This window comes from Bubalus kerabau, chromosome 19 (assembly GCF_029407905.1).
Source record: "Bubalus kerabau isolate K-KA32 ecotype Philippines breed swamp buffalo chromosome 19, PCC_UOA_SB_1v2, whole genome shotgun sequence".
Lineage (NCBI taxonomy): Eukaryota > Metazoa > Chordata > Mammalia > Artiodactyla > Bovidae > Bubalus > Bubalus kerabau.
The window spans coordinates 29,981,630-29,995,729 of record NC_073642.1 but is presented as its reverse complement, the minus strand read 5'-3'; the positions used below and the strand labels follow the sequence as shown (position 1 = coordinate 29,995,729).

General features: G+C 37.3%; 1 long non-coding RNA gene across 1 annotated transcript in view; it reads left to right on the top strand.

The window, feature by feature from the left end:
• The first annotated feature begins 11,038 nt into the window (after positions 1-11,038).
• The window catches only part of LOC129634443 (uncharacterized), a 28,547-nt gene continuing 25,485 nt past the window's right edge, over positions 11,039-14,100 (top strand). The window contains exon 1 of the long non-coding RNA XR_008705654.1: positions 11,039-13,044. This is a non-coding gene — a long non-coding RNA (uncharacterized LOC129634443). The remainder of the gene's footprint in view (positions 13,045-14,100) is intronic.

Below are 14,100 nucleotides of genomic sequence, written 5' to 3'. Positions count from 1 at the left end.
ACCTCCACCAGCTTTGTTCATAGTAAAGCTTCCTCAGGCCTACTTGACTTTGCACTCCAGGATGTCTGGTTCTAGGTGAGTGATCACACCATTGTGGTTTTCTGGGTCATTAAGATCTTTTTTGTATAGTTCTTCTGTGTATTCTTGCCACCTCTTCTTAATATCTCTGCTTCTGTTTGGTCGATACAGTTTCTGTCCTTTATTGTGCCCATCTTTGCATGAAATGCTCCCTTGGTATCTCTAATTTTCTTGAAGAGATTTCTAGTCTTTACCATATATGTGTGTGTGTGTATGTAAATATATATATTTACATAACTTTATATATATATACACATAACATAACATATATACATCTTCTTTGTCCAGTCAACGAATGATGAACACTTAAGTTGTTTCCATATTTTAGCTACTGTGAATAATGCTGCAATCAACATGGGAGTGCAGATATCTTTTCCACATACAAGCAACTGGATTGACCTTGGATCTTGTCCTAAAACAATAGGAAGAACTTGGAATATAAAAACGGGATAAATCATTAACATTATTAGGTGATGCACCCAAATACAAAGAAGATATCAAGCATATGGAAAGAGCCAGCTCAGGAAAACATTAACAATATAAAATCCTCTGGGATACTAAGTTGCCTTTGACAACTGACTCCAAAGAAATTGGGTAGCATAAATTGCCAGAACTTCCCAGGTGGCACTAGTGGTCAAGAACCTGCCAGCCAAAGCAGGAGACCTCAGAGATGTGGGTTCAGTCCCTGGGTTGGGAAGATCCCCTTGAGGAGGGCATGGCAACCCACTCCAATATTCTTGCCTGGAGAATATCATGGACAGAGGAGCCTGGTGTGCTACAGTCCATGGGGTCCCCAGAGTCAGACATGACTGAAGCACAGATGAATTGCCGGTAGTCTTGTTCTCTGTGCCTACATGGATGTGGGATAATTTTCCAGATTGCTATGACTGACATGGAATGTGCTGAATGCACACAATTGCCCAGAGCCTCACTGTATCCAGGCCCTCCCTCCTCCTCTCCTCTTCTCTGGTCACCTGCCATCCACCCTCCACTGCCCCCTCCAAGCTACCCTGCACTTTCAGGGCAGTTCTGTTGGGGCAGCTCCACCTGCTCATGCAAGAATTCGGCGGTGTGTAGTCAGCTTTGCTGTGAGAACTGACAACACTAAAATCTCAGGCTTACACCAGCAAATAGTAATCCCCACTCATGTTCCATGATGTCTGCATATGGGCTGCAGGTCTGACCCACATGTCTCTAGGACTTCGGGATCCAGGCTGAAGGAGATATCCCTTGGTGGGAAATGCCCTGCTGGTGGCAGAGGGAACGTTCTTCATGGACCTGGCACTCTGCTCCTGCCCTTCTCATTTTATCAGCAGAGTAGGTGCCATGGGCCAGGCACCTGTTGCCACCTATAGGGATGCTGACCCAACCTGGGAATGGGGAGGAGAGCTGGGAAGGATGACACAGTCTACCACAGCTTGAAGCCACTTGCTGCTGAACAAATCCTCACTCAGTGATCCCAGTTTAGAAGCTGTGGCAGAATTTCTCTCTTGGAATCCTAATTCCTCTCTGATAGATGTTGCTGTTTCCTTGCCAGGTTGCTGTCAAGAGGACGGACCCTCTGACCCTAAGCTCAGTGACTCCAGCCCCTCGTCCACAACCCCTCTTCTGGCTGATGTCCCTGATGCAGACGTCTTGCCTGGAGGGCTGAGCCTTTCAACATCCTAACTGCTTGTCCCATTCTCCACCTGCTTTTGGAGAAACCCTGTGACCTGGTGTCAGGTCCTCTCCCCATGTCAGTTCCCCATCACGGTGTCGGGCCACCAGGTACTGATTTCTGTCCAGATACAGGATGTTCTGTTCAGCAGACTGGACTTCCTCCAACAGTAACAGCTGGACCACTGCTCTTGTGCCCTCCTACCTGCCCGCTCTCAGCTACTGGCCAACCAGCCTCACCCTCCAGAGCCAACCGGTCCATGACAGCTGAGTAATGAAAAATGACACTTTCCTTTGCTTCTCAATTTGTCAAGAAACTTTCTGACTACCAATATGTGTAGCAGATTTGACTCTTAATCCACATCCTTAGATGTGGATGAAATAAAACTTGCATATGTCTTTTGGTACTCATGTTCTGGTGCTCTACATAGGAGGGAAATTGCCAGGTCATGGGGATGTACTTTTGTTCAAACTTGGCATACTGCAAAATAGTTTTCTAAAGAGGTGATGCCAATTTATATCTTAGCAGCAACAGAGTGCAGTTCCCAACAGCCTTGAATGTTAGTCATCATGATGGGTATGTAGCTGTCTCTTGGATGCCTTAATATCCATTTCGTGATGACTAATGATGTTTAGCAACTTTTTATATAAACATTAATCATTCAAAAACCTCCCTTCTGAGAAATACTTGGTCAAATATTTTCCCAAATTTTTAGTTGAATCTTTTTTCCCTGATCTGTAAAAGCACACTACATCATCTAGAGAGGCTCCTTTCTCTGTTGTTTGTACCTGACATTTTCCCCCACTCTATGACTTGCTTTTTCATTATTATTAATGGCATTCTTATTATTATTATTAGTCACTATTTCCATGAAGATATGTTCACAATTTTAATGTAATCTGATACTTTAATCTTTTTATGTTTTAAGCTTTTTGTAGAATGCTTAGGAAATCTTTCCTACACCAAGGTCATTAATATACTTCATTAGAATATATTCTAACATTTGTTTACTTGTCACATATAGATTTAAAGTCCATGTGGGCATTGTTTTGTGTGTGTGTGTAAATGGTGTGAAAGATCAATTTTTATTTTTTTCTGCATGAATATCAAATTGGCTCATCACTGTGATTGAAAGACCTGCTCTTTCTTCACTGCTCTGCAATGCTACGTCTGTCCAATCAAGTGTGTATATGATTCCTTTTGTGCTTTTAATATGTTCTCTTAGTTTGTTTGTCTATACTTTTGCCCCTACCATACCATCCTACTTATCATTGTCACTCTTAATATTTAGTATTGACTTATTTAGTCATGGCCATTTGAATTCCCATGTACATCTTACATTTAGCTTACCATCATTCCCACAGTTACTAGCAAGCTGTTTGTTGTGATTCCATTAAATCAATGTATCAATTTTGAAAGAATAGATTTCTTTACAAAAGTGGTTAATTCTCTTGATCTGTGAACATACACATTTTATGTTTTATAATTTTAAGTGTGGTTGTTTTGCACATTTTGTTTTTATTGACTTCTTTATATTCTATAGTTTTTGATATGGGTTTTAATTGGAGTCTTTAAAAATTTTTATTTTGTAATTATTGCTAATTAAAAATACATTTAAGTTCTCTATGTTGACTTTGCTTTTAGCAATTTTGCTAAATATGTTATCTGTAGATTCTCTGGGGTTTTTTTATAATGCAAGTATGCTTCCTGGGAATAATAACAGTTCTGTTAATACTTTGTTCCAATCTTATAGATAATAACGTTTTACTTTTGGAATAAATTTTAGATCTAGAGAGAAGTTGCAAACACAATGTAGAGATAGACTAATCAGCCTCCTTAAAGTTAACACCTTGCATAACCATGGTACACTTGTCAACAATGTATTGCTATTAACTAAAATCCAGACTTCATTCAGATCCCCAGTTTTTATTCTAGTATTCTTTTTGTGTTCCCAGGAGTGATCCAGGATGCCCTACTGTGTTTGTTCATGTTTCCGAGATGTCGTTGGTCTAGGACAGTGCCTCAGTCATTCACCGTCTTCATGACCTTGATAATTTTGAGGGATGCTGGCCAGGTATTTAGTAGAACGTTCCTTAATCTGGAACATTGTCTGATTGCTTTTCATGGTTAGATTAGGTTTATGAGTTTTTGGAAAGAATGCCAGAGAGATTAAGTTCCCTCTTCATCACCAGCATGTCAAGGGCACAAGCCATCAACGTGACCTACCATGGGTGACATGCCTTGACCATCTGGTCAAGGTACTCCTTGCTAGGTTTTTCCCCTTTCAGTGCTCTACATTTTGGACATGAATAGCTGAATTCACACCCAAGGTGGAGGTACCATGGGCATTACATTCCATTCCTGGAGGAGAGAGTAACTATTTATGCTATTTGAAATACTTCTAAAAGATTTGCTCCTTCTCTCTCTCTCTCTAGCCTCTGAAATTTTGTGTAAAAGTGAGCATTCTCCTCAAATACTTGGTAAAACTCATTAGTGATTAAATTTTGACCTGGGGTTTCTTTTTGACAAAGTATTTAATTACAGATTCAACTTCATTAATAATTATTGGATTGTGAATATTTTTTATTTCTTTTGGATTGACTTTAATAAATTATGTTTTCCAAAAATTTGTCTATTTTTCAAATTTTGACATAAAGCTGTTAATAATACTTACTAGAAGGCAATGGCACCCAACTCCAGTACTTTTGCCTGGAAAGTCCCATGGGCGGAGGAGCCTGGTGGGCTGTAGTCCATGGGGTTGCTAGAGTCAGACACGACTGAGTGACTTCACTTTCACTTTGCACTTTCATGCACTGGAGAAGGAAATGGCAACCCACTCCAGTGTTCTTGCCTGGAGAATCCCAGGGACGGGGGAGCCTGGTGGGCTGCCATCTATGGGGTCGCACAGAGTCGGACACAACTGAAGCGACTTAGCAGCAGCAGCAGCTATTTATTTTATACCTGTAGATAATAAACTTTCGAACTGGAGAAGACTCTTAAGAGCTCCTTGGACAGCAAGGAGATCAAACCAGTCAGGCTTAAAGGAGGTCAACCCTGAATATTCATTGGAAGGATTGATGCTGAAGCTGAAGCTCCGATAATTTGGTCATCTGATACGAAGAGCAAACTCAGTGGAAAAGACCCTGATGCTGGGAAAGATTGAGGACAAAAGGAGACGAGGGCTACAGAGAATGGAATGGTTGGATGGCATCACTGATGCACAGGACATGAATTTGAGCAATCTCTAGGAGATGGTGAGGGACAGGGTAGCCTGGCATGCTGCAGTCCATGGGGTTGTGAAGAGTTGGACATGACTTGGCAACTGAACAACAATGAACTTTGGTGATATTTCATTTTCATTTCTAATATTTGTTATTTATATATTTATGATATATATCTCATATATAATTAATATATAATTATATATGTGTATATAATTATGTATACTTTACATTTACAATTATATTGCAATGTTAATGATTGTAGTTATAGAAAATCATATATATATAAATTAAATGTAAATTATATTTAATTTTAATTATATATTATATATGTATGATTTTATATATGTGTACATATAGAGAAAGAGAAAAGAAGAAAGAAAAGGGAAGAGAGAGAGAATAATTATAGCAAACTGCCATTAACTCATCACCCAGCTTCAAAAATTGTCCACTCATATTCAAATGTTCTCTCTGAAATCCCACAAACCTCTTAACATGAACACACGGGCAAAATTATTTTAAGTTTCAGTAATCTTTGGCCATAGAGTGAATTCAATGGAGAATAACCTGTTTCTATTGGGTTATTTTCTTTCTCACACTGACTTGTAACCTATTAGGTTCAAGAATAGAGTTTTTATATTGTTCCTCCCTAAACAACCTATCTAAAATAACATCCCTCATACCCTGCAAAGCTCTGTTTTTTCAATTGCTTTATTTATCTCTATAGCACTTACTAAAAGCCAAGATTGATAACTATGCTTGTTCATTTATTTACTATTGCCTGTCTTTCCTGTGAGAAGTTATTGTCTGTTTCCTACAGTTCTGTTAGCAATTATTAATAGAACAGTAATTTGCATATAACAGACATTCAATAAGGATTTGTTGAATGAACTAATATATTTGTGTTAGATTGATATATATTCTGGATGTACTAATCTGAATATATTTAAGTTCTTGTCAGTCATATTGCATCTGTTTAATCTCTGTAGGTTTACGATGCCTTTTAGTGTGCAGTTGTGTTTAATTTTAATGTTGTCAAGTTAAGAAATATTCTCTTTTATGACTGTCTACTTTAATAAAACTATGCCTATCCTGAGAGTATAAAAATATCCTATATGTTCTTTTAAGCATATATTTCATTTTGCCTTTCACACTTAGGCTTTCCTATCTGATACATTTTGATACATGATGTCTTGATAGAAATCTACATTTATTTTCCCTGAGTGGGTAGTCTTGATCAATTTGTTCAATAATTTATCTTTTATCTATGATGTCATTTCTTTGCATTGAATATTTTATTCTCTTTTAGTCTGTTAATATTTTCTGTTTCTATGCCATTGTCACACTTTAAATTTCCATAGCTTCACAATTATTTCTGATAGATTTGAGCTAGTGAGTGCCCACCCACATGGGTTCCTTTGTCAGGGTCCTTTAAAAACCCGCCCAGGTGTGACGATTTGTTAGAAGGACTCACAGGCTGTTATACTCACTCAGTTACTGTTTCTTACAGTGAAAGGATACAAATTAGAATCAGCAGAGGAAACAGATGGGTGTGGCAAAGCACAGCAGCCCCTAAGTGTGAGCTTCCAGTTCTGCTCTCCCATTAGAGCTGCAGAGGCAAAGGCACTTGATTCTCCCAGCCACCATGTATCCATTTGCACACAGTGCTGCCAATGAGGGAAGCTTACCCAAGCCTTAGTGTCCAAGTTTTTATTGGAATCAGTTATGTAGGCACGGAGCACCCACATCACTGACTTTAGCTACTCAGTCTCCAGGGACCACACCCCAACCCCTAGAGGTCAAAATGATGCAAGGTGGTCCAAAGTTCCAGGTACACGAAAATAGTTCATGATGAGTCTCATTGTTAGCATATACCACTGGACATAACTCAAGGCTCTGGGTGTACAAAATTACACTCATATCAGGCAGAATATTCCAAGGGTTCAAGGTTACCTCTCAAGATTTCATCAGAGGCCAGTCCTGAAGACTTTTAGAATATGTAGGGGTTGTATGGCACAGGCTTACTGCCGTTCTTCTTTTTCAAAATTATTTTAATATTTCTTGGCCTCATTCATAAGAATTTTAGATGTGTTGAGTTCAATTAAATATCCGTTTCATCTTTACATTTGAATTGCTCAGTATTTTATGACAAATATCTTTGTGATATTTAGACCTCTGAAGCAAAAACTTCACCTATTTAGTTTGATTTTCTTTTGTCTTTGAAAGAAAAAACTACATATATTTATCCAAATAAAAATTTGCCCAGCTATGTAAGGTATATTTTTAAATATATTACTTTCTATAAGCATTGCAAATTATATGTTCTATTTTTTAATTTATTTACATCTCTCTTTGTAAGACATCTTGGTTTACAACGATTTCTTCTTGTACTTTTCTTGTATTTTTCTATTTCTATTCTCTCTGGAACAGGTGATATAAGTATTTAAATATTGATTCAGTTGTTTTTAAGTATTGATTTAATTCATTCTGGAAATGTCCTATCTTATGTAGTTAAGTAAGATATATTTCTAGTTTCAAATTTATTTCACCAATTTCTATTTCCTTTATAATTTAAATACTTTTGATGTATCTTTACATATATAAAGATTTTAGCCCAAGTATTATTCCATTTGGGCCTTTTCTCTTTATTATTAGACAGGGCTAAAGTTTGTCAATTAGTGTTTTTAAATATTAAATTTTGGTTTTGTTTAACTTACTTTTGAATATTTATCATCTTTGTTTCCTGTTTCATTAATATCAGCTATCTTAGGCATTTCACTCATCTAATATTTCCTTCTTTTTTATTTTTACAAATCCTAAGCACTGCATTATCTGCTTTACATCCTTGTGGGGTGCTTTTATTTAGTTGGTTATAACATATTATGGTGATTTTAAAATACATCCCTATGTCCGTAACACTTTCCATAAAAAGTTGGGTTCTCTCATCCTTCCCTAAGAATGTGGACTGTTAAAATTAGTAGAGAGCTTCTGAACAAACAGAATGTGGTTGGAATGATGTTACGTGACTTCAGTTGCTAGGTCAAGAAAAGGATGACTTGTGCCTGGCTCCCTCTGACAGTGGGACCTCCCTATTTCTGGGGAAATGCAGTCACCACCGAGGGGACACCTAATGCAGCCCTGTGGAGATGCCCATATGGAGAGAGACCAACCTATCAGAATTTTCTTCTCAGAAATGTGAATAAACTCTTTGGAATTGCACTCTGTAGCTCAGGGCAAGTCTTCAAGTGCCTGCAGGCCCAGACAACATCTGGCAGCTGCCACCTGAAAGCCCCCAAGCCAGGACCACATGATGAAGCTGTTTTCAAATCGCTGATACTTCCCTCACCAAATGAGACATAATGAACATGACCTTTTTGAAATCACAAAGTCTGGGGATGACCTGTTCGCGACCCCATGGACTGCAGCCCACCAGGCTCCTCTGTCCGTGGGATTTTCCAGGCAAGAGTACTGGAGTCGGGTGCCATTGCCTTCTCCTGTTACCAATAATAGATTATTAAAGCAAACATTCTATGGCTATTATAATTTTTGACTAATGAATAATCTAAAAATATTTTTAAATATTCACATATAATCTGTTGACATTTTTTATTTTGATTTCTAATTATATTGCATTGTGGTTGAAGAATGTTAGATAATGTCTGTATTCTTTTTTTATAAATTTTTATTAGAGTGTGGTTGATTTTCAATATTGTGTTAGTTTCAGGTGTACAGCAAAGTGAATCTGTTATTTATGTACATATATCTACTCTTTTTTAGATTATTTTTCCAAATAGGCCATTAAAGAGTATTGAGTACAGTTCTGTACGCTATACAGTAGATCCTTATTAGCTATCTATTTTACATATACTGCTGTGTACACTGCAGGAGACACAGGACACGTGGGTTCAATCCCTGGGTCAGGAAGATCCCTGGAGAAGGAAATGGTAACCCACTTCAGTATTCTTGCCTGGAAAATCTCATGGACAGAGGAACCTGGTGGGCTACAGTTCATGGAGTTGCAAAGAGTTGGACACAACTTAGCAACTAAACAACAACTGTGTGTAAGTCATCACAATCTCCTGATTTATCCCATCTCCCTTTATCGCCTGGAAATCATAATTGTGTTTCTACATCTGTAACTCTCTGTTTTGTAGATAAGTTCATTTGTACCTATTATTTAGATTCCACATATAAGCAAGTATGATATTTACCCTTTTCCATCTGACTTATTTCATTCAGTATGACAAACGCTAAGTCCATCCATGTTGCTATAAATGGCATTATTTCATGGCTGAGTAATATTCCGTTGTATATACGTACCACACAACTTTGTTATCCATTCCTCTGTCGATGGACATTTAGGTTGCTTCAGTGTCCTCACAATTATAAGTAGTCCTGCAATAAGTACTGAAGTGCATGTATCTTTTTGAATTATGCTTTTCTCTGAATATATGCCCAGGAATGGAATAGCTGAATCACATGGTAGCTCTTTGTAGTTTTTTAAAGGAACTTCCATACTGCTCTCCACACTGGTTTTACCAATTTAAATTTCCACAAACAATGTAGAAGAGTTCCACACCCTCTCCAGCATTTATTATTTGTAGACATTTTGATGATGGCCGTTCTGACCTGTGTAATACCTCATTGTAGTTTTTTATTTGCATTTCTCTAATAATTAGTTATATTTGGCATCTTTTCATGTGCTATTTCCATCAGTATGCTTTCTTCTGCTCTTTTTTTGATCATGGTTTTTTTTTTTTAATTGAGCTGCATGAGCTCTTTGTATATTTTGGAGATTATTCTCTTGCCAGTTGCTTCATTTGCAAATGGTTTCTCCCATTCTGTTTTTCATTTTGTTTGTGTTTTCCTTTGCTGTGAAAAAGTATTTGTTTAATTAGGTCCCATTTGCTTATTTTTGCTTTTATTTTCATTACTCTAGCAAGTGGATCAATAAAGATGTTTCTGTGAGTCATGTCAAAGATTGTTCTATGTTTTCCTCTAAAATTTTATAGTATCCAGACTTATATTTATGTCTTTAATCCATCTTGCAAATATTTTTGTGTATGGTATTACGAGTGCTCTAATTTCATTATTTTCCACATAGCTGTACAGTTTTTCCAGAACCTCTTATTGAAGAGACTGTCTGTTCTCTATTTTACGTCTTCATCGCCTTTGTCATAGGTTAGGTGATTATTGGTGCTTGGATTTATCTCTGAATTTTCTATCCTGCTTCATTGATCTATATTTCTGTTTTTGTGCTAGTATCATAGTATTTTGATTAATGTAGCTTTGTAGTATAGTCTGAAGTCAGGAAGATTGATTCCTCCTCATTTTTTCTTTCTCAAGATGACTTTAGCTAGTCACGGTCTTCTGTGTTTCCATACAATTTGTAAAATTTTTTTTGTTCTAATTCTGTGAAAAATACCACTGGTAATTTGAGAGGAATTGCACTGAATCCATAGATTGCTTCAGATAGCATAGTCATTTTCACAATATGTATTCCTCCAATCCAAGAACACATTATATGTATCCGTTTGTGTCACCTTTCATTTATTTCATCCGTGTCTTACAGTTTTCTGAGTACAGATCTTTTGCCTGCTTAGGTCAATTTATTTCTAGGTATTTTACTCTTTTGGATGTGATGGTAAACAGAATTATTTTCTTAATTTCTGTTTCTGATCTTTCAATTTGAATTTCTTTGTATTAATTTTGTAAACTGCAACTTTGTTGGTCTCTGCTTTTGAATATGCTGTCTAGGTTGGTCATAACTTTTCTTCCAAGGAGTGAGTGTTTTTTAATTTCATGGCTGCAGTCACCATCTGCAGTGATTTTGAAGGCTAAGAAAATAAACTCTCTCACTGTTTCCATTGTTTCCCCAGCTGTTTGCCATGAAGTGATGGGATGGAATGCCATGATCTTAGTTTTCTGAATGTTGGGTTTTAAGCCAGCTTTTTCCACACTCCTCTCACTTTCATTAAGAGGCTCTTTAGTTCCTCTTCGCTTTCTGCCATAAGGGTGGTGTCATCTGCATATCTGAGATTATTGGTGTTTCTCCCAGCAATCTTGATTTCAGCTTGTGCTTAGATGGGAGTACGGAAATACATTTTTCTGACAAGAGTATAATTTTCTGAAATAGTATAATGTCAAATGGATTTTTTTCCGTATTTCAGCCCAGAAACTTGGGGCACAGAGTTTCCGGCCTGAAATATCAATTTTGTCCTATTTCATCCCAAAAGCTTGGGGCACAGAGTTTCTGGCCTGAAGTACAAACTCTGCCTTATTTCAACCCAGAAACTTGGGGTGTAGATAAAAATACAGGAAATACATATTCAGAGTTAAAACCTTTTGAATTGCTTTTGAAAATATCATCAAAATTTTTGTGTGTCTTATGACAGTTCTCATTATCAGAATGTGACTTTTGCATGGCTTTCTTCTCCATATTTATCTTGCTGGTAGATTCATTGGCCTCTTTTGACTAGTTAGTTCTTTTTGAAGCAAAGATTAAAATGGCAAATCTAGTTTATATGATTGTTAATAATCTCATCCAAAGCAATTCCTCAACTGGTTTTTCCATCGTATAAAATTTCCCATTTTCATTTTGTTCCTTTTTTCTTCTTGTTTTCTTTTGTGTTTGTAACTATACCTCCAATTTTTTTTGTAACTGCAGTACAGTTGATTAACATAAGTATATTTGTGTTGTGATATAACATAGTGATTCAATATTTTTACACTATAAGCTTTATTTAAATACTACAAAATTGTGAGCTGTTTGTTGGTTTAGGAAATGAATTGCTTGTGGATATCCTGGTTTGCAAATATTTCTTTGCATTCTGGGTTGCCTTCTTCATTCCTTAAGGTTTTGTTTTCTGGGCACCTGGTTTGAGACTGAAGTAAGTCTCCTTTTCCTGGTTTTGGTTTATTTCTCATTGCTCTAGGAGATGGATTCCGAAAGACCTTGCAACGATGTCACTCAAACACCAAAAGGCCTTGTAGTTTATATCATCATGTATCCTGCCTATGTTTTCCTTAAGACTTTCATAGAATCCCTCCTAACCTTTAGATATTTGATATTTGGAGTTAATTTCATGTATGGTGTTAGAGACTGTTCTAACTCCCTTCTCATTTTCTTTCTTTTAATAACCCTCACATGCTCTTTCGTAGTGTCTCTTACCAATTTATATCTCCAGCATCAGGGGAGGAATATTCCCTTTTCTCCACACCTTCTCCATCAGTTAGTGTTGTCAAGTTTCTGACAATGGCCATTCTGAGGGCTGAGAAGTAATTCCTTCCTGTGGTTTTGATTTTCATTTCTGATATTTAGCAAAATTTACCTCTTTTCATGTGTTTTCTTTTCAAGGGTGAATTTATGTTACCTCTCGATTCAGCTTCTTGTAACTCGTCCCTGTTTTAAATTATTTTCTGATGACTGCCCCTAGGACATTTGTTCAGATCAGCTGTTTTCAACTAGGCGCAATGCCCATCCCTACAGCTTCTCAAGCTGTTGTTACACAAAATGGCCACAAGGCAGCAGCATTTTTCAGCCCCACAAATTTTTCCACCAGTCATTTCCGTGTGTTTATATTGAAATAGAGGTGATTTCTGATTTTATGTGTGTTTCAGGTGTGCAGGAACTTGATTCATTGATGTATGAACATTTATCTATTCTCTTTCAAGTTCTTGTTCCCATCTAGGTGATTACAGTGTGTTCAGTAAACTTCCATCTACTATTCAGTAGGTCGTTTTCGATCATCTATTGGATACATATATGCGTGTCTACGTTAGGTCAAATCTCTTAATTTACTTCACCTGTGACTAGAGATTGAGGACTCCTGCAGAGCGTTCTTGCCTGGAGAATCCCAGGGACGGAGGAGCCTGGTAGGCTGCCGTCTATAGGGTCGCACAGAGTCAGACACGACTGAAGCGACTTAGCAGCAGCAGCAGCAGCAGCAGCAGCAGAGGGCAAGAGACACTCCCGGAACATCATGGGGTCACACTGTCTGTCACATCCTCCCAGGACCCTAAGCCCCACAACAGTCCAGCCTTCGGACCCAAGCCTGCCCAGTCTCCAGAGATGGGATACCAGCCAAGGTAACCATGGGAAGAGGGAAATAGAGTCAGGATATGTTTGTATATTTATTGTGTTTATCCTGTTATTTGAACTTGAGTGTATAGGTGAATTACAAGGCAGTAAGTGTTTTGTTTTGTTTTTTAATTCATAGCTGCTTGGTTCATTCACACATAGATATGTATATGTTGTATTTCAAGAACTTTTCTTGCATAGATTATTACAAAAAGTGGAGTATCATTCCTAGTGTTGCCCAGAGGGTCCTTGTAGCTTATTTTCTAAATAGTAGTGTGCACATGTTAATCAAGTAGCTCATTTCTGTGTGCCCAACACCTTTCTTCTCTGCTAACAGTAAGTGAGACGAGTTTTTTCTAAGTCTGTGAACTGATTATCTTGGCTCAAGGAGCTCATATGTATCCATTTTTAGATTCCACCTGGAAGTGACATCATATTCTGTTGGTCACTCCCTGTCCGTCTTACTTCACTTCCTGTGATCATCTCCACCTTCATGCTGTGCCTGAACATGACATTGTTTCATTCTTCCTTATGGCTGATTAATATACCATTGTGTGTATAGAACCCATTTTCTTCATTCATTTCTGTGTCCTTGTACACTTAGGTTGCATCAGTGTCCTTGCTATGGAAACTGGTCCGGCAGGGATAGCGTGGGTACCCTTGCCTCCAAAAATGTTGCTTTTCCCTGACTATATTCCCAGGCATGTGATTGCTATTTCTTAAGGCACTTCTTTGTTTTGTTTTTTAAAGATTCTCCATATTGCTCTTTCTAGTGGATGAACTAATGGACATTTTTAGTAATCTTATCCAAATTAATTTCTTGATGGGAATTTCTATTCCTAAACTTTTCCCATTTTTACTTTGCTAACCTTCATTACTGATTATTTCTTGTGTTTGTAGCTATTCGTTCACTGTTTTTTTTTTTAACTGAGGTACAGTTGATTAACACTGTTATATTTGCTTTGAGATAGAACATAGTGATTCAATATTTCAATGGAATATATGTCATTTAAAGACATTATGAAATCATAGCTATATATCGCTCTGCTGCATACTATCCTATT